General features: G+C 27.9%; 1 long non-coding RNA gene across 1 annotated transcript; it reads right to left on the bottom strand.

Moving 5' to 3' along the window:
* Positions 1 to 1,139: 1,139 nt before the first annotated feature.
* On the bottom strand, positions 1,140 to 24,700 carry LOC136081706 (uncharacterized). Its single transcript, XR_010639042.1, has 2 exons — positions 24,553 to 24,700; positions 1,140 to 2,294 (listed from the first exon to the last, which is right to left on the bottom strand). It is a non-coding gene; the product is annotated as an uncharacterized LOC136081706 (long non-coding RNA).
* Positions 24,701 to 26,750: the final 2,050 nt, after the last annotated feature.

The following is a 26,750-nucleotide window of genomic DNA, read 5'->3' as shown; positions in this document are numbered from 1 at the left end:
GAAATGCAAATAAGAACTTCGTCTTTTTCCATAAAACCGTACAAATTAACGTGAAACTTAAAAAAAAAAATTTGTTAAATTAGCTGTCAGAATTTTCCGAACTTTTTACACTTGGCTTTAAAATGTAATCAATTAAAAAATTCTAAAGCAAATTCCACAACTATATTATTCCATGCCATATTAGTTTAGTAAAGCCCATTTTATCCGCACTTACCATCGTCTCAGATATATTGTAATATATGTATTAAATTTGTTGAAAGCTTTTGTCCCGTTTCCGCCAGATTGTATCCTGTAGTTGCCATTAAGTTGATTATGCCTAATGAACAGGAATTCCTGAAAATATGGTAACATGTTTGATACAGTTTATAATTATAAAATTATGTATTATTCTATTATATAATGGAAAGACCAATTATTAGGTTAGACATATTTAAAATTTAACGCTTAACACATCAATGAATTTTGTCTTAAGTTTTTACGAAAGCAACACTAATAAGTTTTCTTTTTGTTTTTCTAATACGAAATGTTAAGTAAACCTAAAATATCCAATAATGGATATTTTAGGTTTACTTGACATTTCGTATTAGAAAAACAATGGATTTAAAAAAAATATATTTATATTCTTGAAAAAATAACTGTTATCATGTTTTTTTATGATTTATTTTTCATATTATTACTATTGTAGCTATTTATAACTACAAAAATATATATATATATATATATATAATTGCAATTTTATTAAATAAATATAAAACACTTATGCGTAAAAGCTCATAGTATAATTAGTAAGACGTCACGGCGTTTTATGAGATACAAATATTGTTGTGTTATAAGATACAAATAGTTTTATTATTAAACTTAAAACAACATTATATGTCGAATAATTCTTGTTACAGCCAAAACTGATAAAACCAACTATTTTCGTCAAAAATTGTAAAATTAGCGTCAATTTCCTCGATTTAGCATCGAGTTAATAATCGTAAGGAGGTTCGACAATTCAATAAACAACGATCGTTTTAAAAAAATAATTTTCATTTTAAACACCCATTTACTGTTACAAAGTGAGTAAATGAGCACATACGGTACCCAACATTACACTACTTCCCTACGGTAGGTATTAAAGAAATAACACACTTAAATTAATTATTCTTAATATAAACAACTTAAAAATAGGTTTTTAATATACAGAAGAGAAAAATATGTAAATCATTTACACGTGTGTTAAAATATAAAACAAATAACTAAAGATGTATTTATAAGAAAAATACCCAACAAAACACACTAAAAAATGTCCCACCAACTCCTGGCAACAATTTAATTAGGGTATGTGCATAAATTACGCTGCCTAGTTTATTTGTAGAATTATTTATACTATTTACATATCCTGTTTCACTTAATATATTGTTTCTATAAATAATGTAGAAGTATAGTACGAGCAAAGCTTTAATTATTGAGTTTAAACTCGGTAATAGGAAAGTTTTATAAACATTTAAGACCATTATATACATATTAGGCTAGTTTTTTAATCAGAAGCAAACCTGATAAGCATGAGTATCTAGTGGGACACTGTTTTGTAAGAAGTATAGCTATAAGCAACTCGCGTTACCTGAAACTCAAGTCTAATAAAATGAAACTTAACGATTGAGACAGCTTTTTAGTAAGTACAAAAAAGCCTCTGAAATTCCTTCATTTGTTTTGGCAGAAACGTCAAATCTTTCTGGCATTTGATCAACTTCATTAGAATGAAGGTTTTCTAGGTACTTGTTTAGCACATTTGAATCAATTAAGTCAATTTTGGTACACATATAGATAATTGAGCAGCTGCGTTTTTTATGCGTGCATACTCGAAGCAATTTTGCAAAAGTACTGTGTAAGTATTTCATGTCTTGTGCATTCTCGGTGGAGTACACCAGTATAATACCATCGGCTTTTTGTACCCAATCTATTAGTATCGATTCTTCTGTGGAAACGCATAACTCTGTTACTTGAAGTTCTTTTTTGCAAATATTATCATCCACAGAGTAGCAATAACTCATGCGTAAACTATTTGAGTCTGGAACCGTAGTATGTCCGTTTTCATAAAAGCAGTCTCCTGCTAATCTTCTTAAAATGCTGGTTTTTCCGCTTTTTTTAGTTCCAACCACAATGATTCTTAAAGTATGAGTACAATTAAAAAATTGCGATAAAGTTCTAATTAAAATTCTAAGTAATACTAATGGACTACGTAAAACGTTCATGACTTTCATTTGTATTTTTTTCTTTATTATTTACTTTCCATTGAATCTAAATATCATCTAAAAAATCCATATAAATAAACAATATTTATTTAAAAAATTTCCAATAAATGTAGATTATATAAACTATACTTTATATTCATTTTTAGTAAGTTAAAAACAGTAATGACAATTATAAGTCAATAAAATTTAGTTAGCAGCTTTTTTCTTGTTTTCAAACACAAATATTTTGAGATTATGACGCAAATGTCAAATCCGCATGCAACGGATGAAATGAAATTAAAGTATTTAAAAATGTGTAATAAGTTTTTGCTGTCTATTATTCGAATTTGTTAAAGTAAATTTTTTTAAATAATAGTTGCAACTTTAAAAAAACTGAGCCATTGTTAAAACTTAGTTTAGTTTTGATGATGTTCTTAGTTCTTTTGAAAAATGACTTATAATAAAAATTACTAAAATAACATAATTACATTAACAACAATATATTTACAATATATAACACTTCATATTAACAAAGACGTCAGAAATACAAATAATATTTATAAATATTCTATATTTATAAATATTTTATAATACTTATAAATATTCTATATTTATAAATATTTTATAATACTTATAAATCACAATTATAAAAATTGTGTATCAGTGTTCCCACCAGCTAAAAAATCTTGGACTTTCCAGGCCAATTTTTGTTTTATCTAGGATTTTTGCTTCATGATTGTTTTTACATCGTCAAATACATAAATAAATAAAAAACAAACTATTTTATTGCTAGCATATCAAACTTTTCAATTTAATCAAGAAGTCATTTAACTTTGCAATCTGAACCTTGCTTTAGGAGGAATCTATAAAGTACTTACACAGTAAAACAACTAATTTAGACTCCCTTTCTCTTTGTGCGTTAATGTATGCTTTCAATGACCCCCCCCCCGCCTCTTCCTTTTGCGTACGTACGCATTATTTTTTACAAAATTAACCCTTTTTCCTACTCCAACGCATAAATTAAATTGTTTTTTTCAGAAACCCGACAAGTGCGCTTTTTTCAGTTATCGGAAAACTTCGTCGGATTAGTAAAAGTTTTGGCTCGGGAAAATATTTTAAGTGTTTCTTATTGTATTGGAAAAACAATTAATTTTTGGGGTTAATTTTAATTTTTTATGCAGCAAATTTTGAAAAAATTTTGTACTTGACGGATTTCTGCAATAAAATAAAACTTTTTACCTAAAAAAAGTTTTTGACTATAAAATTACTAAAATAACATAATTACATTAACAACAATATATTTAAATTTTGTAAATAAAAAATTGATTTTGTAAATAAAATTATCTTTATGTTTAAATTTGATCAACAAAAAAAAAAAAGTTAAAATATCAGTTAAATGAGGAACAAAAAATAAAGAAATAAACGAAGAAAAACGAGATAAGATAATACATACTATAACTTAAAACATATTGTATATGCATATAAGCCAAGTCAATTGTTTGAGTTTTTATTCAACTCATTGTTATACAATACATCAATGTTGCAGACGGTTTGGTTTGAAAGCCACTGGAGAATTTTACCATATAACTATTCACAGCCTGTAGTATACTTGGCAACTGATTACTGATTTGATGTGTAAACCCTGTCAACTCTTCGAAAAACACGTTTGATGCAACCAAAATCTTAATCATAGTGTAAGAATGATTTTGAAAGAGATATTTTTGACAGGGTTTGTTGACAAAAGTTGAAAAACAGCTTTGAATGTTCCTCTATTATAAAGATTCATCAAGAATCTCACCATACAATGATTTTGCCCTGCAGAGCCATCACTGAAAAAAATTAGATCCTTAGTTCTACAAGTTCTAAAAAATTAGATGCTTAGTTCAACTTCATTTTCCAAATAATCCTCTGAGGATTTATTGGTCTCATTTTTGTGGTAAATGTACATTTGAGCTTTTATTGTTTTCATGTGGCCGCCATGTGATTTCACTCGACAAATTTCTGTAATAAACAAAAATTTCAAGACAAAGTATAACCAACTGAAAGGCTTATTAGTTTACGTATTTTTGCATAAAAAGGTTTGACTAAACTTGGCTTTTCATAATCTATAATGTAACTTGACGGGTTTCTGGAATAAACGATTCAATTACTCAAGACATTAAAATCCAAAACTTTTAGTTCGACTCTATTACATAACATAATATTGATTTATTAACTAGCGAAATTTAATGCTTTTGTCAAAAAAAGAAGAAATTAGTTTTCAAGGAGAGATGAAGAACGAGAGGTAGTCAAACCGCGTACGTACACTGTCTTTGTACATATTAGTACGCTTCGAAATAGCCCCGTCCCCATACCTCCGTACGAAATTTATTGAAAACCCTTTAACTGCTTCCTTCTCATCGTCAAAATATTTTCATTTTAAATTTATACATACGTTGTTTTTTGTCTCATTTTTTTTCTTTGTTTCTCCATTGATTTTGATACTATAATTGAATTCATTAAACAAAAGATTTTCTTTAGGAACCCTACAAGAAGTTGTTCATCAATAATAAAGCACGCTCAAAGTTTGTCTATTCCAATAACTTTAATAACCTCTATTTGCTCCAATAAAGTCAGCGAAAAAATATATAAAAATCTTCAAATGATTTTGGATTCAAATAAACTACTTCTAAAAAATCTGATATTGATTTTTATTTTCTAATTCAACAGATTTTGGTTATAGACGACCATATTTAAATAATTTTTGCAATAGAATTGAAAAATTATTGGTACAAACATTCTTTCTATTCGGATTTGAAATAGAAATCGGGTTAATGAAGTGTGTAATAAGGAGCTAAAAACTCTCCTGCTTCTTTTTTAAATGCAAGAACATACCAACATCATTTGAAAATCAAATTAGAAGGTCCATTTAACCCTTCTAAATAATTTGGTCATTAAATAAAATTTTAAATAATTTGGTTCATTAGATAGCATAGATAGTAACTTGTTTTGAAAAAGGGGAGCAAGTAAAAATGTTGCAATATAACTGGCTTTGGTGGGTCCGCAATGAAACAACTAACAATGTCACATTTTTTACTTTTCATGTGATGTTTACTCAGCTTCTCCTGTATTAAAATATTTATATCTTTAGAATAATAACTGCAAATCACAAAAGTGTCTGTTTTTGTTTCTTTTAAACATTGCTTAAACTTTTTCATTAAGTCATTTTACTAGAAAATTTTATTTATTTTCAAACATTTTCTAATTATTTTATCTAAAAAAAAATGTAAACAGTTTAGAAGCCAAAAATTCTCAAAATCAAATTAATAATTTTTAAATTTATATTTAAAAAAAAAAAATATGCAGGCAACATTAAAAAAAGACAGTAAAATTAATAATAAATGTAGGATAATAACCTACAGCAAACAAAAATAGTACAACTAAAAACACAAAACTATATATATAAACAAGAAGTAGCATAATTAAATACTTATTTTTAAAAAAATCAACTGTCAAAATTCTTTTGATATCAAAGTGTTTTCTATGGAATAATATAATTTATGAAAAAATAGGTGGAAGATACTTTAAATAAAACATTTTTTTTTTAATTTAAAAAAGTAGGACACTCCAAGACTACTTTCAAAATCTAGGACCGGTGGGAGCCCTGTGTATAAAATAGATTATAAAGTTCATAGACTGTTTAATAAGACTAAACCCATTTGTGTCCATCCTCCCCTTTTCTATGTTTCTTTAACAGGTCAAATAAGCAGTTTTTAGGAAAAAATCACAATTAATAACTTTTTTTAATGAATATTTTCATAATATTCATTAAATAAAAATTATAAAAATATTTTCATGATATTCATTAAATGAATGTTATAAAAATTATATTTTCTTGATATTCATTAAATGAATATTATAAAAATTATATTTTCATGATATTCATTAAATGAATATTATAAAAATTATATTTTCATGATATTCATTAAATGAATATTGTAAAAATAATATTTTCATAACATTCATCAAATTAATGTTATAAAAATAATATTTTCTTAATATTCATTAAATGAATGGTTATTTGTACTTTTTTAAATTTTGCTTTTTTATCTTTAAATTTAATTATTTTCCAAATTTAAGTATGTTTATTTATAAACATGAACATACTTGTATTTGAAAATAATTGTCTAAAATTGTCATATTTAAAACATCAAAAATCCCTAATCTGGCATTGATTACAGATCCAACATTGATTACAGATGCAGAAAAGTTATTTTACAAAGATTTGGTTTTTTTGGAATTTTTTTTTAAAAGTTTTTTAAAACTAAAAAACAAATATTCCAGAAAAGTGCTAAAAGGTTCTGCTACATTTTTTACTAAATTTTTTAGGAGCACCTTTAGCAGCTCCATTAAATTAAAATTAATATTTAGCAAGCTCCACAAAAATTAAAATACAATACTATTTTTCAATATTTTTCTCATATTTTTGCTTTCATAACTACATTCAAAAAATCTAAAACTAGTTTCATAGACCTATCCATAAATGTACATATTTCTGGAAAAATATTTAAAGTAATTCTGTATAAATTGAACATCACCCTTAAAATTCCTTTTGAACTTTAAATGGGATAAATGTTTTGTTTTAACAACATTTTTTAATTTTAAGTAAGTTTTTGATTTTATGTAAAAAAACAGAAGAAAAAAAATTATAAAATATTACTAAATATTTCATTTTACAGAATGTATCACAACTTAGAAGTAATAAAAAAATATTTCAAGTTTAATTTCATTAAGTTGAAACATCTGGTATAGTATGTAAACTTATCCTTATAAATTTCTTTATATTGAATTTTCACTTTTGCCAATAATTATACATTTAAATAAATACATAAGAAGATTATGTTATAAAATATTTGTAATTTTTTTAACATTAACTTTTTTTAAGGGCATGAAGTTCATATCAAAATTGAAGGTGACCTTTGAGCAGTTGTTATAGCAACACCAATAATGCGTCGTCAAGTTTAATTCTACTTTTTTTAAAAATAAACAGTTTTTATATTAAAATTGCTATACTTTTGCACACCACTGTAGTGATTGCTCAGTTGTACATGTTGCTCAAATTTTGCCTAAAATTATAATGAATGCAGATCAATACCAATATAACAAATATTAATAACATGATTAATGCATTTAGTACTGGTGATGAAGTGAATGAATGATTTTGTATAATTGAGCAGTTGTGCTACAATTGTTGTGTCAATTGGTCAAATAGTTTTATCTGTTAATTACAACCAAATTTAAGTACTAAAAAACCATATCTCTAACTAAAACTATCTTTAATTTATATTTTATCAAAAAAAAACTGTAAAAGTCAAGTAACCATATAATACTATGTTGAGTTGTTGATGTTAGCAAATTGAAATCTTTTTTAGCTAACATGGAAGCTATATTTTAGAGAATGTCTAATTTTGGTACTATGCAATTTTTTATTTTAAAAAAGTCTACATTTCAAGCAACCACTATAAAGTTGGGATTTACTAGAAAAAAACAAATTAGTTATAGAGCAAGAAAACAGTTGGCAGTAGATTTAAAAAGTTGAAGGTTGTATGAGTCAAGAAAACATGAAGTTGGGAGAGAGTTCCAAAGCGTGCAAGAAAAAACAAGACGAATAAATGTTTTTAGAGCATGCATGAACAGATACAGTAAAAGAATGAGACTTTGTTGAATGATGAGTCAAGCGAGAATGAGTTTTAGTTGATGGAATTAGAGATGATAGCTTATTTGAGCAGCGAACACGATAGTATTTTTGGAAAAAAGAAAGAGACACAACTTTACAACGATGGGAAAGAGGTTCAAGCTTAACAGATAGTGGGTCCAACTATGTTTACAATGCATTTTTGGACCTTGTCTAGAAGAGAAAGAGCATCATTAGAAGAACCAGTTCAAATATGACAACAGTATTCCATACAGGGGCGAATAAGAGATTTGTAGAGGTAGAGAATGGAATCAAGAGAAAGAAAATGGTGAGCACGATAAAGAGAAGTAACTTTAGCAGATAATAATTTAGCAATCAATTGTATATGTGGTATCCATGAAAGGTCAGTAGTTAACCATAATTCAAGAAGACATAACAAAGAGGACTCAGTGAGAGGGTTGCCATTCATTAATATAGGAATAATGACAGTACTGCGATAATTGTTTGCAGTAAATAACTGACTTTTGTTAGGTTAAATTTTACAGGCCACTACAAGCCCTAATCTGTTACAGAGTGAGGTCAGATTTAAGATAGGCAGCATGTTCTAAGCATTCGAAAAGAGAAGACTTTTTGTCAAGACAGGATTATAAAGTTAAGTCATCAGCAAAACGAGCTACTTTAGATGTAAGGTTGTCGGGAAGATCATTAATGCAGATAAGAAAAAAAACATGACCAAAGAACTTTGAGGTACTCCAGAAGTTACTGGAAATAAAGAAAAGTGTTGGCCTTCGGGGATGACTTTAACAAAGCGTTTAGAAAGAAATGATTTTATAATCTCAAAAACTTTTTCATATACACCACATAAAACAAGCTCATGGAGAAGACCATCATGCCAAACTTTATCGAAAGCCTTATATGTCAACATACAATAGCCCTAGCCAACAACATATATGTCAACAGCAGTAGCCCTAGCCTCTCTGCCTCCATCTCATGCACAAAAAAATCTTTCAGTCACAGCAGTTAGAGAGTCAGCCATAGAGCAAGAGGATCGAAAACTGTATTGATTGTCTGACAGAAAGTTATTTGACTCAAGATGGGAGAAACTTGTTGATCAAAGACTCAAAGACCTTGCTAATAACAGAAAGAAGACTGATTGGACAATAATTATAGGGGTCAGATGCCATTTTCCAGCAAACACTTATTAAATAGCTTAGAGAGAATTGAAGAGTTTTCTGGGAACAATTTTGTAAGACTATGTCAGGAATGTTGTCCGCACCACAAGCCGTAGAAGAAATTAATCGAGATATGACTTATAAGATATGAGCAACGGAAACTGGAGTGATTTGAATGTCTAACAATGGGTTAATTTGTTTAACTGGAATGGAAAAAAGAGAATGGCCATTTGATTTGAAAGTTGAATTAGAAAAAAAGTTCTTTGCATACTTTAAAAATTACTTTAAAACATTAGAGACAATCACACTTTTAAATAAAAATTTAGATAATGAAAATGTTCTAGATGAAGCGCTATACAGGATGAGGAACACGAAGAGTAATTATGACAGGATACGAACAAAAAAGTAAGTGCAGCAGTTTGGGAAAATAATCTAACCTTAGTTCTCCAAGAAGGGTGTAAACATACCAAGATTAAGGTGATTTGCTGCATTGTTTACACTATGCAGTTAGCTAGTTGTGATGCTTTCAAAAGAAATATACACTACCCAACTTTTGGCAAAGATCAGGTATGTTGTGAGGAAACTAAGAAATTCATAATATATTTCTAGCCACAGTTTATGTTGATGCTAGATGAAGAATATTGCTAGAAGAGAATCAGATTTATGAGCAAAACAAGCCTTTAAAACAATAGCGGAAAATAACTTGTAAAAGAAATCCCAAAAATATAACAGTAAGAAAAACAGCTGAATCACTTACATCACTTCATACAGTTTTAGGCAAATCTAGTTCTGATGAAGAATTAGACAAGTTTGAAAAAAAAGAAAAATTGAGAAGTGTGGCCAAAATTATTTTTTTAAATAAAAATTATTTTAATACAAATTTCATGGACGATTGTCACAACCGTAAGAAAAGATACATTTAAAAATCTTTTGAGGGACTTGTAATACTCAAAAAGGTTACAGAGCTATGCAGAGCAGTCACTTCTATAGCTTTCTCACAAGCACGCGTAGAGAGGCTATTTTCTATAGCCATACTATGATATAGTATGGCTATTTTCTGCCCTTGAGTGCAGAAAATAGCCATACTATATCAAGCAATCTTCATATAACCACCGAAGCCTGATACTTTATAAAGTATTTTATTATTTTGATGTTTCTTTTGGAGCCGCTCTGGAGTTGGGGCTAAGAATTTTAATGGAGTTGCAGCCAATTTTTTTACCTCAGCTCTAAAGCCATGACACTTATACTTAAAATATATGAACAATTTAATTTTTTTTAAAAAAAAGAATGCAAATTTTTAAATAATTGCTAACCAATTTTTGTTATAAGTAAGTATCACCAATATTTGAACAAATAAAATGAATTTATATTATAACATATAATTTGAAAAACTTAACACTTTTTTCAATGATTAAAGAGCTAATTATACCATCCTTGAATAAAATTTGTCTTGATTTAATCTCAAAATTCTTACAAGAGGTATTAAGTCATTTTATTTGTAAACATGCAAAAGATGAAATTAAAAATATGTTAATGAGAGGAGTCTGTTAAATAAAAAATTTCTAGTTGGACAAGAAAACTTTTATTAAAGCCTATTTTGTAAATAGAACTATATCTTGCTAGTTTCATAAAATGTATGAAAATTATGTGTTTAATGTGAAAATGTTGTGCATTTTGCAAATGTGAAAAGATCTAGAAAATTTTTTTTTATGATTATAAAGTATAACGATGCAGCATCTATGAAACATAAACAATACAAAGTATATTACACCAACTCTCAGAATTTGAAAAAAATTATTTGTGGCCAGCACAAATTTTTTTAACACAAAGTTTCACCATAACAACATAAAAACAAGGTCAGCAAAAATTTCAGATAATATTAGGTCAATATTTATGTCAGCATTACCAAATGCTGACCTTAACTCCCACAGCTGATAACTGGCAAGTAGTGAAATATTTCATGGAAAGTTTAATTTTAAAGTTGATGAAAAGATTGGTGTTAGCACTCTGTTGCATCTTAATGACAATTTTTGTTTTATAAATTGTTTTGAAAACAAAACATGAATTGATGCTTATAGAACTGGCTGACAGGTACCAGGTAAGGACTTTTAGTTTCAGAAATAGATCAATATTATTTATTACAAAACTCAAATAAAATATCATTTTTTTATCCTATAAGCTCTTTGTAAAGATTTAAAAAAAGATTAACATGAAATGAACTTTAAATATTCTTAACTCATCTCTGCTGACATTTATATAAGGGGTTTTCCATAAAGTACGTATTTTATTTTTAATGTTTAAAAAAATTTATTCATTGGATATATTTTGTAATAAATAGGGCATACGTACACATAGGGGAGAGAAGGTTGTTGAAAGCATACAGTTACATACAAGGGAGGGGAGGGGCTTGATTAGATTGATTTTATTGTGTACATACATAATGGATGTCTCATAACGTGATGAGTCAGAAAGTGTATGTAAAAGGATTGCCTATTAATCCTATTTTAAAATTTAACAAAAAAAAGGGTGGATTTTAATTGTTTGTCTATTTTTAGTTTTGAAACAATTGTTTGGAAAAATTTACATAACACTTTAAAAAAAGCTTTAAAAATATAATGGCCATTGGTCATCAAGGTTATATTATAAAAATCCAGAAAACATTTTGCAAAAAAAAATAAAATAAAATCAATATTTATTTCCCTAATGTTTGTTAAAATTTAGATTTAAAATTTAAGAAGCTTTATAATTTAAAGCTGATGGCTTTCTTATATATACATACTTTTTTGAAAATTTCTTAATTTATTATTCAGCATTGGTTACAAAAGTTAAAAAGCAAACATATTGTTAAAACTTATTATAGTTACTTTTCTAGAACTAACAGATTTTATTTTTAGTTTTAATTTTCAGAAGCACTTACATAAAATAATGTTATATGATTAAAAAAAATAATATAATTTTTAGCTGAATTTGTCACTCTAATTAATTTAAATTTATGAAATTCGCCTAATAATATACAATTATCAGTATAGTGTAAGTAACAATAGCTATATTTAACAGTCAAGTGTTTAAAAATGTATTGTAGCTATTGACTCTTGAAATATAACAGTCAAAATAAATCGATATATATTCAACTTTTCTTTTTTTTAACTCTCTACCTTTTCTCAAGTGTTTCCATCTAGAATGTGTAACATGTTGGTTGACCAGGTTGAATAAAGGCTAGAGATGGTGTCTCAATAAAAAAATACTGATCTTGAGCAGATGGTCACTGCATCCAGAATCCAGTCTTGTAAAAGGGCTCCTAGTCAAAGACATTAGGGGTAAGCAGAACAAAGGTAGATCTAGTATTCCATCTCTCATTCATGGGACTAATCTTTTTACCTCTCCCAAAAATAAAGCAGAACTATTTGCAAAGAACTTTTCTTCTAATTCAACTCTTGAATCTTATAGCCATATTCTTCCTTCCATTCCAATAAAACAGGTTAAACCATTGTTAGACATTCAAATCTCTCCAGCTTCTGTTGCTTAAGTCATATCTCAATTAAACTCTTCTATAACTTGTGGTCCAGAAAACATTTCTGTCATAGTCCCACAAAGTGCTCTTCAGAACTCTTTTCAATTCTCTCTAAACTATTTAATAAATGTTTGATTGAATTCTGTTTTCCTGCTTGCTGGAAAATGACATCTGTGGTTCCAATTTGTAAAAACTTAGGGGAATATTCTGACCCTTCCAACTTTTGTTCGATCAGTCTACTCTCTATTATTAACAAAGTCTTTGAGCCTTTGATTAACAATTATCTAATATCCTATCAAATAACTTATCGTCAGACAATCAATACGGTTTTTGATCTTCTCCTCCAACAGCTGACATTTATATCGTTGCATCTCTTTTCTACAAACAATATCATGGTCACTGCTCAAAGGACCTTTCATCTCTAGTTTCATGAACAAAAACTCAAATTCAATTTCTGTATCTGTCCTTGCATGCTCTAAAAACTTCTATTTGTCTAGTTTTTTCCCCCGCACTCTAACTGTTTTGTATTTTCTCCCTTTTTCATATTATCTTGATTCACGGTACCTATAACTTTTCAATACTTCTAGCAATTGTTTCCTTGCTCTTTAACTCTATTCTTTGTTTTCTAGTAATTCCCAACTTAATAGTGGTTGCTTGTTTGTTGGAAGTGAATTTGAATTTAAAAAAAAGGTAGAGTTATTTTGGCAATTAATCAAAACAAAACTTGTAGTCTGCCTTTAAGCCTAATGACTTATGTTATATTATTTTGTAATACGTTTATTACTAAACCATCATGCATATAAAGTTGAAGCAAATGCCAATGCATTTTTGGGGCCAATCCTAATCAAAAGCTTCCCTAACAAATCAAATTTGAAACTAAACTAATTTTTTAGAACCTAAATTATTCACCCTTATCTGCCTTGTGCTTTCATAAGGGAACACTGCAAAATAATATTTTCACAATTACGCATTGTTTTTCACAATTACGCATTGTTTTTTTTTATTTGAATGTTAAAACATTCAAATATAAGATAAAAATATGTAGTTATAAAAATATAAAGCTTAAGTTATAACACTTTTAGTTTGCAGTGTTTCCTTATGGGAACATAAAGAAACACTGCAAACTAAAAGTATTATAACTAGTTATAGAGGACAGTGGGCTTTCTAGAGTTTTTAAAAATTGGAACCACTTTTCTGGAGAGCACTTTTGTAAGACTATGATGGAAATGTTGTATGAGCTGTAGAAGAGTTTAATTGAGAATCTACTTAAGCATTGGAAGCCAAAGTGATTTGGATGCCTAACAATGGGTTAATCTATTTAACTAGAATGGCAGGAAGATTATAGCCATTAAATTCAATAGTCAAATAAAGAAAAAGTTCATTGCAAATAACTCTGCCTTATTTTGGGGAGAAGTAATAAGTTCTCCAAACGCCTCTAGAACCTAACATCTGAAATAATATACAAGATTTAGTCAACTAAAGGGACTTTACCAACTAACAGGACTTTTTAACATTAACTTCTTGCAATAATAAAAAGACATTAAATTGAACAATGTTTAAAATTAGATTAGAAGATTAGAAAAAACATTGTTTTTTCTTTTGATTAAAAGATTAGAAAAAACATTGAACAATGTTTTTCAGAGAAGATTAAAGTGCTTTAAGTATCAGCATGTAGAGAGGTAGCAACTTTAGAAGAAATTGATAGAAGTAGAAACAAGAAAACTCGAAGAGAATGTATTACATATGGTATGAACAAGCTTTAGTTAAGGAAAGAAGATGTTTAAGATTGTTTATATTAAAGAAACAGCATGAAAAGGAAGGCTAAAGCTTGATCATAATGATGTTTATATATAAATATACTTGAATATATATATATATATATATATATATATATATATATATATATATATATAATATAACATGATATATATATATATATATATATACATATATATATATATACATATAGTTCTATAGTTTGTTGGCTTTAGGAAGAGCGGAAGGAAAAAAGTGATTCTTACGCCAACACATACGTCACTTTTAATTACTTTTGACTTTCGTCCAACATTTCCATGTTGGACGAAAGTAAAAACCATTAATTTAATTACAAATTAATCGTTTTTTAAAAAAACCACAAAAACGCAAATTTAATTGACCAGAATGTTTTTAAAAACATTCTGAATGTTTTTATAACATTTTGAATGTTTTTAACAATATAAACAATGTTTTTATTTTTATTTTTTTTAATAAAATGTTTTTATTTTTATTTTTTTTAATAAAATGTTTTTATTTTTTTTACTGTAAATCATGCGCGGAGTGTTGCTACATCGACTATCTTATAGCCTGACTCGCAAGGGAGTGCTCCTACATCGACTGACAAATAGCCTGACTCGCAAGGGAGTGCTGCTACATCGACTGACAAATAGCCTGACTCGCAAGGGAGTGCTGCTACATCGACTGACAAATAGCCTGACCCGCAAGGGAGTGCTGCTACATCGACTGAGGGTTTGGTTGGGGCAGGCAGTCTATCATTATTAAAAAAAAAAAATTCCGGTCTTGCATTTTAATTTTTACTTTTTGTCAACAAAATATCGAAAAAACTTTCGGACAACATCTAAGGGTTCTATATATATATATACATATATAAAATATAACATGAATTTTGAATAAAAGAAAAACATTAGGTAGATACTTTATTATTGGTTGTAACTTGAGCCAGAAATAGCTTTTGGTTTGTCATATATTATATAAACCCTATTTTTATTCATCTCTAGACGGTCTGTTTTTTTAAAAACAGACTGCTCTTTAAATTCTCTAGATTTCAAAATAGGCTTATTTTCATTTCAACATCAAATACCTAATCTTTATATAAATAACTTGGAAATCCAGCATCTAGTGTGTTGTTTGTGAAAAATTTGGTTTTTAATACAAGGTAAGTTTTTAATTTCAAAATTTTTTGCTTTTTGTGCTAGATAGTCCTTCTTTTTTATTGAATCTGCATGAGCATATATCTATCTAATTTTCTTTTATGCATCTTTTATGTAAATAAATCACCCAATTTTAAAAATAAAAACTTCCTGACGAACTACCAACAATGGGCATTTGCGGTATTGCACAATCCAAAATGAATCTAGGCTTATTTTACACCATTTCTTTTAAAATAAATGTTTTAAATAATAGTTTCCTAATAACTATTGTTATTTTTACAAAATATGGTTAAATACAAATTTCATAGAACTTGACATTTTTTTTTACTTGGTTATAATGATGATAAAGTGTAGTAATTTATGTTTAATAATTAATGGCTTAATAATTAATTAATTAATAACAATATAATGTCTTATTTATCATGGATTAGTTACTAATTCAATGATTTATTTAAAAATTAATACTTTGTAGTTTTTCTTTTTTTTTTTTAAGTTGCCTTGTTAATTATTAAATATATAATCACTTTTTTTTTTATTTTAGTTTTTTTCTATAACTTGTTTTTGTGACATGGAGAAAATAATTAAAAAGGCAGAAGACTTTGAAGATCTTCTTGGTTTTGACAAGGATAAATTACTTTCAAATGGTTTTGTGTACAATGTTTTTTTTTACAACAGAACAGAAATGCTAGAGACAGCTAAATATTTAATTCAGCAATTTAATAAAATAGAATGTAATGTTTCATCATTAACACTATCAATTCTGAGAGTTAACGAAAAAAACCCAGTGTTTTAAAAGACACATACTTTATAGCTGGGATAGGATAGTTGTTTTTTTAAGTGAACACTTCAAGTTTCCACTAGCCAGACATCACTTCCCCCTGTTCAGTTGAAGACACATCCTTCTCCATTAAAGAAAAGGATCGACAGAGACAATCATTCCTGTGACAAAAGGAAACTTTGTAATAAAGCCTTACTTACGCAAAACAAAAAGCTTAAGACTTCAAAGTTGTTAAGTTTCTCTTTTTTTACTGCTTTGACCACCTAAGTGGTCAAAACAGTAAGAAACTAAGTAAACCAACTAATTAAAAGAACCTCAAGCGGGACCTCAAAATATCAGTTGAAGACCCAAAAACTTGAGGCTGATGTTTTTTCTTGAGGAAATTCTTTGAAAAAGTTGAACCTTAAATACAAAAGTTTGGTTAAAGAAAATAAAAGTTGTAAGAAGAAGAGCCTGACATTAGAATTTACTATTTTAGATTTAGAAAAAAAACTTAGAGCTCAAGACTTAGCAATAAAAGAAAATGATATTACCATAGACCGTCTAAACTGCAACATGAATCAAATTAAAAAAGGTTCAAGTTTTACAAAAGAAAAGAAAAGTTTTAATGCCTCAGAGCATCTGGTTGTTTACCATCGTCTTGAAAGCAACATGCCTGTACATTATATTATTAATTAATATTAATACGAGCCTCCTTTCAGCAGACTAGTAATTTGCACCTTAAGTATGAAGTTTATGTAATGAGTCATTTACCTTGGAAAATTTAGTTTTTTTTAAACAGGGTAAACAGATTCTATCTGTTGACCAGCCTCGCACCCCTTCTTTATCTATTAGGCTGGCGCAGATGTATTTTTAATACATTGTTTCCAGTTTAGGATGTTGAATGCTGGATCTTCTTGACTCAATGCATGGGTTTTGCTTGTGTCTCTGTTTTTATGACTAGGCAACTCATTCTATTATCTCCTAATGAGGGTACAGCTCCAAAAAACAGTTTTAAGGCTCTGAGGCCAGCTGGTAGTCAGGTTTCCCGAACTCTGTGGTAACTCTCAGAGAGGCTGATTCCATCAACAGCTGAAAAATATCAAAGTATTAACAGTGCCATGTTGCGCATGAATGGTGTCCCTGTTTGTACTTTTGGTGTGCATTGCGGAGGCCACATTTGAAGCCCTTTGTTACTGACAACCCGAATCATCTACATTCTCTACTCGACTTATGTCTTGTTTCTGATCCTAGTCAGTGCTCAGTTTCTCCACATTTACCCTTAGGTGAATGTGGAGAAACTGAGCACTGACTAGGATAAGTTTCTTCTGATCACAGTTTGATCTCTCTAAAACTAATATTTCATTCTTCTTCATCACCTGAATCCCCCTATTATCGAACCTCTTACAACTACAGTAAAGCTGACTGGGATTCTTTCCGTGATTTTCTTCGTGATGGCCCTTGGGTAGAAATCTTTCGTCTTCCTGTGACAAATGTGCTTCTTACATAACTTTGTGGATTCAGGCTGGACTGGAATCTTTTATTCCCTCTCGATGATTCCAGGTCAAGCCTCACTCTCCTCCATGGTTTTCCTCACACTGTGCTGCTGCGATTGCCAATCGACATTACTTCTATATTTATCAGCAAAACAATTCTCCAGAAAACAGACGTCTGTTTATTACTGCTAGAAACAATTGTAAAAAGGTTTTGTCTAACGCCAAAACCCGCTTTTCTCAGGTCATGAAATCTCATATCTCCTCTCAAAAATTAGGCTCTCGTGACTTCTGGAGAATCTGTAATAATATCAATAATAAGGGCAAATCTATAATTCCACCTCTCTTGTATGGTTCAGACTTTGTCACCTCACCTAAAGACAAAGCTGAATTGTTTGCTAAAAACTTTTCATCAATATCATCTCTTGATTCCACTAGATGCGTTCTACTATTATCCCTATCTTCAATAATTCTGGAGAGCGATCTGATTCGTCTAACTACCATCCCATAAGTCTTCTTCCTATCATAAGCAAGGTTTTTAAATCTTTAATTAACAAACACTTAATCTCTTATCTTGAATCTAATAACTTACTTTCTGACCATCATTATGGATTGCGATCTTCTCGTTCTACAGCTGATTTGCTAACAGTAATAACTGACAGGTTTTATCGTGCATTAGATGAAGATGGAGAGGTTAAGGGCATCGTTCTTGACATTTCAAAAGCTTTTAATAAAGTTTAACATGCTGGTCTTCTCCATAAGCTTTCTTCTTATGGTGTATCTGGCAACATCTTTAAGATCATTGAATCCTTCCTTTCCAATCATAGCATAAAAGTTGTCCTCGATGAACAACACTCTTCTTCTTATAGGACAACTGTAACTGTAACTCTGTAAATTCAGAGGTTCCTCAAGGTTCTATCCTTGGCCCTATACTCTTTTTAATTTACATTAACGATCTTCCAGATATTCTCACATCTAAGGTGGCATTGTTTGCTGATGATACTACCATTTATTCTTGTTGTGATAAGAAACCAACACCCTCTGATTGCTTGGAGGGGGCATTTGAGCTTGAAAAGGATCTCACTTCTGCTACAGCATGAGGCTCACAGTGGCTGGTGAACTTTAATTTAGATAAAACTCAATTTTTTTCAGCCAATCGTTATCGCAGTAATTTAGATCTTCCTATATTTATGAACGGTGATGTACTCGATGTGTCACCTACTCTTCATCTTCTAGGATTAACTCTTACTTACAATCTTTCTTGGAAACCATATATCAAATCAGTTGCAAAATTAGCATCTGCTAAGGTTGCATCTCTTTATCGAGCTCGTCACTTTCTTACTTCGGATTCTATTCTCTATCTCTATAAATCTCAAATCCGGCCTTGTATGGAATACTGTTGCCATATCTGGGGCGGATCTTCTAATGATGCCCTTTCTCTTTTAGAAAAGGTCCAAAAACGCATTGTACACATAGTTGGACCTGCTCTTGCAGCCAACCTCCAACCATTATCACATCGTCGTAATGTTGCTTCTCTTTCTCTTTTCTACAAATACTATAATGGGCACTGCTCTAAAGAGCTAGCCTCTCTTGTGCCATCTACTAAAATTCATTCTCGTGTTACTTGTCATTTAATTAAGTCTCATCCTATTTCTGTGACTGTTCCTAAGTGCTCAAAAAACGCATATTTGTCTAGTTTTTTTCCTTAAAGATCAGTTCTTTGGAATTCGCTTTCTTCATCTTGCTTTCCTGATTCATATAATTTTTCTTTTTCAGTAACTTCCAACTTTAATTAGTGGTTGCTTGCAGCCTTGTTGGAAGCGAAGATTCTTTTTTAAAAAAAAAAAAAACCTTAGGATGTAATAATATTTTTGCAACCTTAGTCACAACCCAGGCTATTTTTTATCAAACCTAGTCCAGTCAAATTTCAACTTTTTCTTTTACTACTGAAAATATGCTGGGTTTTTTTTTTTAATGTTAATAATTTTATGTATAATTGCTAAGATACAAAACACAGAAACTAAATAGGAGCAAAAACAAAACAAGCATTTAACTAATCTGACAAAATATATTCTTTTGATCTGACTGACTGATTGTAAGATTGACATTAGGGCAGTCCGATATCATTCTGAAATACCCTGCTGTTGGAGGCTTCCGTACATACATCAACTGACAAATAGGTAGAACATGCAAAAGAGTACCAATACATTAACTTAAAATTTGGACTAAGCAGCAATCTTTTTTTCATTATTCTTTGTTTTTTTCTTCGTTTTGTGAAAAAGCCAAATGTAATAAAGTAAGCCAAAAAAAGTGAGTGATTGGTTATCCATATACGCTATAGTAGATATATATACTTTTTTAAATTTTGGCTTTTAAAGTACGGAAGGTAAATGTTTTTTTCTTTTTTTACAAAAAATTATGTCACTTTCAATTACTTTAAAATCATTTACCAAAACCATTTAATTAATTATGAATGAAACATTAAAATTACTACAAAAACTTATACGTATTTTACGTACCAGATCAAAAAAACTTGGGTACAGTGTCTAGAATGTAAGAATTGGCACATGAACAATGCACACCAGACATGCTGAACTTTATATGTTTAAATTGTGACTCAGATGAAGAGTTTAATTATTTAAAAATAAAACAAATTATTCTTCAAATCTTGTCTTATATTATAATGTATTAAAAAGACTTGTCTATTATTCTAGATATATATTTTAATAATAAATCAACTGATGTAATCCTATGACAACCAACCCTCAGAGAGTGGCTGGTTTTCACACTCTGGTGACCTTTTTAAAATAAATGTTTCTCATAGTATGTGCACTCTTGTGAAATAAAATGATATAATAAATATGCGGAAATGGACAACACACCTTTGTGTTGCGTTTCCTTTGGATAAAAATAAAATAAATAGCATTAGTAAAAAGTAAAAAGTGTGACAACCAACCCCGCTCTTCACTATTTTAAATGTATTTTACAAAATAGAGTGCTCAATGTTCTTAAAAGAGCGTTTTACACTTTGTTTCATTAATGAAGACTCATCAGAAATGAATGTTCAAATTAATAAAACTTCAATTTATACCAAAAATTAAATTACAGGAAGTCATGTCTAAACTACCGAAGTCATAAATGTTTAAGCTACTGACACTATTATAAAAATAATTATTTAGATTTGTTTACATCTGCTTTTTTTTTAAAAATGTATTTGTAAAAGTGGAATTTAATATAATTATTTTTATAGTTTTTTAGGAGAAACTTATTTTCATGCTTGCATGTAGAAATCAATACTGATTTTTTGTATAACAAACATTTTTGGTTTGCATGTGCAATTATTTAAAAAAAAATTTGTCAGCATAATATGCACTTTTTGGAAATATTATTAGATGCAGGTGCTTTTTTAAGGTGTGACCAATTTAATATAAAATCACCGACATTTTTATTTTTAAATTCCCATATGTATTTTGACAACATGGTCTCTTTTGACTTTTTATTTATAAAGGATTGCTTATGATTGGAAAACGCTTTTTCCATTCACCTTGTGTTAAGCCAATATATTGTTTATCAGGTATATTCTTAGAGGAAACAACACATTTATATACCATATTTTTTGATAAACATTTTCCACCTGCTGGAGAATTGTTAGTTTGTTTACAATTATAAATTACTATAATTTTTTAATTTATTTAACAAAGCATTATTGTGACCTTTTATCACTCTTTCCATATTTTTTGTGCAACTGGAGCTAACTTTAATTGTATTTCAATTGAAAAATTTTTTTAATTAGAGAGCAGGAAGCATTTACTCAAATGTAAAAAAAAAAATTTCCAAGCTAAGTGGAAACATTTTTGCTTAATGGTTGGACCAAATTACATTTTTAGTTTTATTTTGCTTTTTTGTGTTCTTTTTTTTGGGATCAAGCTTTGGTTCAAATTTTTTTTAACTATTTTGTAGAATACAGTTAAAATTATATAAATATATATATAATTATATATATACATACATATACATATATATATATTTACATATATATATATATACATACATATATATATATATATATATATATATATATATATATATATATATATATATATATATATATATATATATAATATATATAAGTATTAGTGAATGACCGGGGTTGATATTTGACTAGGGCCCGGTATGATAAAATAAAGCCAGGGTCGGGGCCGGGTTTTTGACCGGGCTGCATAAACATTTATACATCATAAAGTACTTTTTTTTTTCAAAATTTATGCTTGATTTTGTATATATATATGCATTTAAAAGCATCATTATGATCAACTTTATCATCATCATCATAATCATCATCATAATCACCATCATCATCATCATCATCATCATCATCATCATCATCATCATCATCATCATCATCACCATCATCATCATCATCATCATCATCATCATCATCATCATCATCATCATCATCATCATCATCATCATCATCATCATCATCATCATCATCATCATCATCATCATCATCATCATCAGCTATCAACCCCTGCTAAATCTTACAATTTTGCCAGGGCCGGATTTGCAAAAAGTCTCATTTTTAGCTGGGATCGGGGCCCCGGTCATTTACTAATATATATATATATATATATAATTTAAGTAATAATGTAATATAACATTAATGATGTCACTTCCTGTCTTCTGAATATTACAGTTATTAGTAACGCTATTTATATAAAATCTATTATACATACGGTTATTAGTTACGCCATTTATATACGATAGATGTTTGTAGTTCTTGTATAGCTTTTTCCTTATATTTGATAAAAGCCAAAAAATACATGAAAGACTTTTTTATTATTATGGTCTTACTATTTTATTATGGTTTACAACACACATATACATACATACATATATATATATATATATATATATATATATATATATATATATATATATATATATATATATATATATATATATATATATATATACATATATATATACATACACACACACACATATATATACAGGCCCAGCAGAAGGTGGGTACAATAAGTGAAAGAATTTTTAACTCAAAAATCCCTTTTTTAATTAACTTTGTTAAATTTATTTAGTGCCTAATAGTAGATAATTTAAGAAATGTTTTAAATAATTAAGAACAAATCATGCATGCGCATTTTCCCGCTAATCAATCATTGACAATATTTCAAAGTATTATTTTAGAAAAGTACTATTTTCAAGAATTTTGAAGAACTTTAGTACAATTTTTTAAAAAAACTGTACTGAAATTCATTACAAAGTTTAACATTTATTTTATTAAGGCTACAAATATTTTTTCACCCCCCTGTCAAGCGCTGCACCTATATATATATATATATATATATATATATATATATATATATATATATATATATATATATATATATATATATATATATATATATATATATATATATATATATATATATATATATATATATATATATATGTATATATGTATATATATAATAAATATATAATATATATAATAAATATATAATATATATAATAAATATATAATATATATAATAAATATATAATATATATAATAAATATATAATATATATAATAAATATATAACATATATAATAAATATATAATATATATGATAAATATATGTATATATATACTTTATATGACAAAATTTTTTTCAAAACATGGTACAAGGTGCAATTTTGTTTTTATGATGACATAATGAAATAAAATTCACTAATAGAGAAGTCCAGATAATTAAAATTATTAGATTTTAAAAATGCAGGAATTGCCAGTTTTTACATTTTTGGCATCGAGCATCCATAAAGTATGTACGCATTTTTTTTTTTTCAAAATTAACAAGATTTTTTTTTTCTCACCTTATTATTTAAAAAGAAATTTTAAAAAAAATTGTGACTGAAGTCAGGAAAAAAATACAATTCTGATTTGTTGCACATGTGAAATTCAATGTTTTAAAAAAAATAAAATCATGTTTAGGTGAGATAGTCAAACCGCATACATACTCAATGTCTTTAACACCCCCTCCCCCCATTTCATTACAACTTTAATATTGTACTTCTTTTACATAAGGCTTCTAATGAAAAAAGTTTATTACCACCATTATTAAAAGCAAGTTTAATATTTCATCTCTAAGATATGGGTCTGATCTAATTGCCTCCTTATTTCCCCTCTTAAATCTAATGATCAATCAAAAGAATCCAGTTTCCATTTCTAATGCTTTTTCTCATAAAAACTCTTCTACGACATGTCGCCTCAATCCCAAACTTTATTGCAATAATCTTAATAGCTATATTTATCTATAAATAGCAACTAACTTTATATCTCATGTATTATCTTTCACCTTTTAAATCTTTATTTAATTTTTGTACAACATTTTTTTTACAGCTATATTTTTTTCTATTTTCTACAAATGCTATCATAATCTCTGCTCAAATAAGCCTCCACCTCATGTTACAACCACCATAACACATTCTTATACTACTAATAATTTAGTTGAAAAGCATATTTTTACATGGAATGTTATTTTATCATCATAAAATGTTATAAGCCTAATTTTTTGCTCTTACATTGCAAACTGCAAATTAGTAAAGCACAAACCAAAATTATAAACTTTAAGAACAGAAAAAGTTTTATGTAAATAAATTTCTATACTTTATTAGGCATACATAAATCAATTGAACACAGAGAAAAAACTAAATATAAATATATTGAATGAGGGTTTTCGTTAGAAAAAGGTTTAGTCATAGGTAATCTTAAAAACAGTAATAAATTATAACATTATTACCCAGAACTTTAAAAAGATTAGTTTACAGCTTCCACTTCACAATTTACCAATACATTTTATATAGTGCTATTTTATTCATATTGCTCATATGTTATACAGATAACAGTTCTATTTATTACTACTTAATTTGCACTAATTACAAATTGTTATTCTAAAATAGAAAACATATATAAATATTTAGTATAAGTGTATTGCAAAGAAAACTATTTTTTTTTTTTTTTCTTTGACTGCATTAAACACTTAATTAAAGTTATATTTCCTATATTATGTCAGTGTTTTAAAATAAAAAGTCAATTGGCATTTATACTAAAATTAAATATTATTTTACTACTAAACAGTCATTCAAATTGGCTTAAGTAAGGCTTGAGTAAAAGAATTACTTTGCTTTTAATTTAAAATGCATAACTGTTTATTATGTCCCAAAGTTTTGAAAGTGTTAGTAGAAACAGAAACAAAAGAAGATTTAAAAACTAATAACTGTAAGTGTAATCTTTATACTAATCCATATTAAACAGTAATGCTAAACTGTTTTACTAATCCAATTATTTTACATATCTTACATTCATAATAATAATAATAATATGAATAATAAAACAATATTATGAGACAATTACATATTGATAAATATTAAAACAATCTCTAACAAGAACTTGAATACCTTAAATAATTCCTATTTACACATCATTGTTAAAAGAAAAACTATTTGTTCCTTATTTGACCTAAATTCTTAATGCATACCAACAATTAGCACAATTAGCATCTCTCTATTGCATCTGAATTTTTGCATTAAACTTAAAATTGACATATCTTTAAAAAAAAATTATACGAAATAAATATTCAAAACACTAAAAAATCTTATAAATCTTCGTCAATGGAACAAACCAAAAAAAATATACCAATGAAGTTTATAATCAGACATAGAATCGCATTATCTGCTAAAACAAAAAAAATCGTTAAATAAAACTTTATCTTAGGTATTAGCTCAAACAATCTTGATTACACAAAACAGAACAAACTTAAAACATTAGCGCATCGCTTTGAAACCACGTTTTGCAGATAACATTTCGATTCGAAAATTGCTGCTTCGGTTGATCGATCAAAGTAAATCTGATCTTTTAAAGAAAATCAAAAAAGCGGCGTTGAAATTCCGATAGAAATATGCTAACGCAAATAAAAATAAAAAAAAGAAGGTTTTGTTAAGGCTCTTTCGTATAAAACGTTTAATCTGATTTTAAACTCGTTTCGCTTTCGTCAAAAGACGTCATAAGAAGTTGCAACCCCTCAAACGTCATTAAGTTATAACTCCAGTATAATTATCGAATTAACCCGTTACTTAACTTAATATATGAGAAGCCTATTTGCAAAAGCGCTAAGTCTGAGTAAACTGATTATGAGAAAATATCGAAAAACTATTCTCAGTTGATTGATGACAGAAATTTATATTTTGTTTGTCCATTTTTTAGGACTGAAAATTTTTTTGTCAAATTGGTCAAATATTTAAAAAGATGATAGATTTCAGTGTATAGAATGTGGAAATAGAATTAACTCCAAATTTTATTTTTGTGACTTTCAGTGCGTTTTACAGATGGGCTCCTCATATAACAATTTTCAAATTACTCTAATGTATTTGTCTACTCTAATGTATTACTCTAATGTATTTGTCATTCAATGCTAACTACTGCATTCTAACTGTAATAAAAAAAGAATCTCTCTATTAATTATTCACTAATTAGTTATATAACTTTATTGAATAATAGTGTATTGAATATTATTCAATAAATACAATATATAACTGTATTGAATAATGAAAAAAATAAAGATTCTTATAACGTTTACTAAAAGTTTATTACAATTGAAACTTTTGAATAATTGTTAAAAAAACTATTATAAAGTAACTATCTAACAGCTATTCCACATTCTAAATGAACTAACACTTAAATATTTTTAGCAATTAACTAAATAAACAACTAAACAAACTAAACACAACTTCAAATATTTAGAAGAAACTTAAATTATTTGTAATAACTGAATCTTATTTAAACCAATAGTAACAAACAAATCTCAAAATGTCACATAAAAAATAGCAATAACTATGGTTTTTATTTAAATAAGTTTCATTTTTTAAGTAAATTAAAAGTAAAGTAAATAAACGTCGTCGCATTTTCTCCGTTGAATAAATAGCGACGACGTGGACATCA

The sequence above is a fragment of the Hydra vulgaris genome, chromosome 06, assembly GCF_038396675.1.
Source record: "Hydra vulgaris chromosome 06, alternate assembly HydraT2T_AEP".
In the NCBI taxonomy this organism is placed as follows: Eukaryota; Metazoa; Cnidaria; class Hydrozoa; order Anthoathecata; family Hydridae; genus Hydra; species Hydra vulgaris.
The sequence above is the reverse complement of the archived record's forward strand: the minus strand, read 5'-3'. Positions and strand labels throughout refer to the sequence as shown.